Source organism: Temnothorax longispinosus, unplaced genomic scaffold (genome assembly GCF_030848805.1).
Source record: "Temnothorax longispinosus isolate EJ_2023e unplaced genomic scaffold, Tlon_JGU_v1 HiC_scaffold_705, whole genome shotgun sequence".
Classification (NCBI taxonomy): domain Eukaryota; kingdom Metazoa; phylum Arthropoda; class Insecta; order Hymenoptera; family Formicidae; genus Temnothorax; species Temnothorax longispinosus.
The window spans coordinates 1-4,965 of NW_027270567.1; the positions used below are offsets into that span (position 1 = coordinate 1).

At 32.0% G+C, this 4,965-nt stretch overlaps 1 pseudogene; it reads left to right on the forward strand.

Moving 5' to 3' along the window:
• Window positions 1-2,296: 2,296 nt before the first annotated feature.
• Window positions 2,297-3,400, forward strand: LOC139824950 (uncharacterized; annotated as a pseudogene).
• Window positions 3,401-4,965: the final 1,565 nt, after the last annotated feature.

Sequence of the window (4,965 nt, forward strand, 5' to 3'; positions counted from 1 at the left end):
TCAAGAGACACGGTAGTGTCTCGCACCAAGTACACGCGAAGCGAAGCCGCACCGTGACCCTTTTACGCGACGCGACGAGTTGCGAGTATAGGGGAGACCGGGGCTCGTTGGCACAAGAGGCAAGGTTGGCAATGCGTTCCGTATAGCGAAAGAAACAATGGAAAAGTTATCACAAAATATCTCTTTTATGATATATATAGTACTTTTCCCAAAGTTTTATTTAAATAAAAAAGTATTACAATAGATGTTGTTCGGGGCGAATTAATCGACACACAATTGTTATTGAATGCGAAAGATAACCTTTTATTATAATATGCAGAGAGCGGTACAGAACAGAACAACAGGTTATCTTTCGCATTCAATAATAATTGTGTGTCGATTAATCCGCCCCGAACAACAATAGAAAAGAGAAAACTCTAATTCAATTAAGAGATGGCAAGTAAATTTTCGAGCGTTTCAAAATATCGTATTTAATACTCTTCAGCTTGAGAAGTAAATCAAAGTGATATATTATTAGTTAAAAGATAAGTTTCTGTTACTATACATGTTATTTTGAGGAACAACAGTAATTTATTGTAAGAAAACGACTGAAATCAAACGCATGTAAGAATGGGGTATGTTGGTTCATATCAAGGCATGCTTAGCTTGACTTGTTGTTGCCGCGCGCATGAAACTTGTGTGAGCATGTGATTTGCTATCTACAATTGCTACCTACAATTTGCTACCTACAATTTGCTGATAGAAGCTAAATATATATTTATATTAATTTTTATATTGAAGAAAGCTACATCTAAAATAATTTACAATTGCTTTTCTGTAACAGCATTTTGCTATTCGATCATTATAAAATAACTTTAACAGATACAGTCTTTATCAAGAAGTACATATTTGTTACCTGTTTTGTGTTTCTATTACATTTTTACTAATTTAACATGGACTTTTGTCGCATAGCCAACTTACCTTACTATCGGGTCAAGTTGGCTACAATGCAGCATGTTCGTATTTCACTTATTACAAAGAAACTATACGGTATACAGGAACGTTCTTGGCATGAAAATGTAGAGAAAGGTTCTCTCTATTATATTAGTACTGTTTAATCATAAAATTAGTTGTTTAAAAACTTAAATGCCGAAATTGTGAAAACGGTGCCAACAAGCCGGTCTCGCCTACTCGAGATGTTGAGATCTCATGTATTCTACGTGTCCAAATAAGCAAAAAAGATCATATAATGTCCCGATTCCAGAAATAGCTAATTCAACAAATACAATATTTTTTTAATGTGAATATACGAAGTTATAAAGAAGTAAGTTAATTTAGAAATTTAATCTTATTATAATTTTCTCCATTTATTTTTTACATTACTAATAGAAATATTACGTCTTTATTATAAATTTTTAGAATTTGTAACAAAAAAGATGTTTATTCCAATGAGCTGTTTCGAAAGATCATTCGACAAATAAACAAATAAGTCCGACACTTTCGGTCATTGGGTGCAATCTTATACCTCTTTGTGTGGAAAACTTGTTTGTATCCAACGTCTGGCAATTCGATGTCTTATAGGATAACGCGCTAGGGACCCTAGATAAAGAGAGTTGCTATTCCTATAAAATATACCTTTTAATTGGATATCGAAGGAGTAAACCCCCTCCAATTTTTATTTATAGCGTGTATGCGGAAATACTCCATCCAGGATTAGAGAACGTTTGCAAGTCGTAACACAAATTTATAAATTCCTAGTGGAAATTATCTTTATATCATTATCGAGCAATAATGTTCTCGTTCCTCAGACAACTACTGATGGAAGACACATGCGCAATCCGTCAACTTGGTAACACATATAAATAATTTAGTCATATGTTTATGTAATAATTTTCTACCGTTAATTCTTACTGTTAAACTTATCGTACTGTTTATACTTTATACAGAAACGATACCGGCCGAATCCGCTACAAGTATGAATATTAGTACGAAATTTTTGGAAGTTCTGAAATTGTCGTTTAAAATGAAGTACATTGATGAAGACGTTGCACCTGCTAAGAAGAGAAACAAATCAAAGCGATAGAGGAGAGAATGAATGTATTGTATTGTAATGTAATCAAGGTTTTAACGGATCCAAAATTATTGATGATATTATTGCTTTAGCGACAGCTTATTACAACATAGGCTTACAATATGTTTATCCTAAACATGACGATTCGAAAACCGCTTACAGATATTTTTCAAATGTATGAAACTGTTAGAAGGGAAAGAGTTAGACCATAAAGCAATATTGACATATATAGGTGTACTTAACGAAATGAATTCAGTTTGTGAAAAACTGCTCTCAAAGGAGTGTACTGATTTCTTGAATAGAGCGGTGGAACTATATAACATGTACACAGGAGATTAATCGTGATCCCATCCACATGGCAAGTCTTGTTGGTATTAAAGAAAGAGAATCAGACCCTAGGATTATCTTGGACACTTTGTATTATAAAACTTTACAGGACTTAGGAGTTAGATATCGTACAAGGCCGAAAGATAAGCACATATTTGTAGTATGCATGAATACCTTGTTAAACATTCGAGTGAGAGACATGGTAGTTGACAAAACAAAATTTGATGATAAATGTCTTAATATGGCTTCAACCATATTCGATCTGTCGAAATACTTCTTAGCAAACAATCATTTTGCTATAGCTAAAAGTTACATTACTATGGCAGATTGTGTAATACACAAATTTGTTGAAGATAGATTGAAAACAGCAGGAAAAAAAGGGACAAGTAGTTATCAACTGCCTAAAAATTATATGGATGCTCGTGCCGTTAGAGATATATCTTGGGGTTCCTATGGAGTTTCTCTTTTACGTTTCCGGATGGAAAAATTCTCACAGAATAAGGAAAGCAAATCTGAGATAAAGATCTTATATCAAAATTAGAAATAACATCTGAGGTGTCAGATTTATTGTTTTCTGTCTTAGAAGAACAACGTATAACCATTGAGATAGCAGAAACATGTATATTAAATCTTGCTGATGCCAAATCGGTTTCTGAAAAAACCTTGGAACTACTTGAAGCAACGAGGAAATATTTTACTGCAGACAGGAACATTAAAATGTATGCAATGATAACACTTAAAATTTCGGATGCATACAAATATTTAGCAGGTTTTGAAGAACAAAGAGATGAGCAAATAAAACTACATAAACGGCGAGTAGAGTGTTTAGAAGACGTTCGTAAGAAATTTCGTACAGCAATTGACGATGATAGAGAATTACAAATCTACAGACGAATTTGTTACGAAGTGGTGACTTCATGTTCCACGGTTATGGATTTAATGGTCGAGGAAACATATTACGACGAATTATTTAAAGAACTATCAATGAAAGCTAATCAATATACGAAAATATGCGAAAAATAATCGCAGTTTAGAGTAAAATTTATACTTTATAAGATTTTTCTCACTTGTAACTTTACGGTTTGAAGCATTTTTACCGTATATGCATAAGTCATATAAGAAACATAATTCATAATTAACAAAATATTTTCCATTAATTATCTGTTCCGTTAAATATGACTGAGAATGAATAATTCTTAAATGAGTCATGTTTTTTTTTATTTTTACATGATTGACATATGTGTAAAAATATCATTCATTTTACATTTGGTATACTTTTATATTTTATTACTGACAGTAATATGCAATAACTGGCAATAAAATACAATCATATAAGATTATATATTATATACATTGTATACGTTATATTCATTATATGTATACATTATGTACATTTGTATAAGAGTATTTTTATTATAAAAATTATATAAGGTTATATAAATATATAATTTATATAAATATATGATCTGTATGTAAACAGGACAAATTGTAAAAGTTATTAATATTCGCAGAATGTGTGTGAAAAAAAAAATTAGGCAAAAGAATTGGAATTTGTAATTTACACCATTTGTTGAGTAAGCGATTTGAAGACAAATATATGTTCTATAGATTTAAATGCATTGACAACAGACTCTAGTATAATCTGTATAATATTAATTTACCTTCTCAAAGCAGCGTGTTTGATTTCAAAGTAAAGTGTTACTGGTAACTTGAAAGACTTGCTCTGATAGTGTCGAACGGATATTACGTGATTTCAGCCGCTGTGACATTCGCAATAGCTCTGCGATAAAATACGATGAATAAAACAAACCTTACAGCAAGTGTTTAAAGTGACTGTCCCCTGTCAAAATACAACCCTCCATCTGTCTTCTTAGATCTTCTCACTCTTTCACGTAATTTCCGGCGTGTTGCGTACTTCATTGAATCCGTTCATTAATGTTGTCAACAGGCCATGAATATTTATTTCAGATGTGCCCAGGATCGTGAAAATACCAGGGAACCAATGATAAAACTATCCTTCGTGTCTCGTTAAGCATGACTGTAACGATGTATTTTGTGGGCATACATTTATATGAACTCTTTTGCTCATTTTGATAAGTAGAATGCATTTCTGAAGTAGTGGCCCACATGTTACACCCTGTATATATTATCACCACAGACACAATTTTTTTGTGTATGGCTCTGTATATTTCTTTTTTTTTTAATTTGTGACTAATAGGAAAGAAATTAGAGTATAACTTTAATATTTTTTATTTAACCGTTCTTTTATTTGGTTTTGTTGAATCGATTGTAAAAATTGAGAGTTTTTATACGTTTATTTCTTTTATGCCAGTTAATTTACTTTTACCGACATTTTTATACTGAGAACTGCGATTTCGTGTGCTACGCGATTTACTTTTTATATATGATAATTGTGATTGCAAGAAGTTACGAATACTTATATAGTAGCCATCAAGATAAACATTTGCGCATTCGTCCTCTGTGTTGGCATGATGTCAGAATAATGGCGCACTAGTATAAAACTAATACGATATTTTTCATGTGCATTATTCTTGTAAGTATTGTTTAACGTACCCATTAGAGTCATC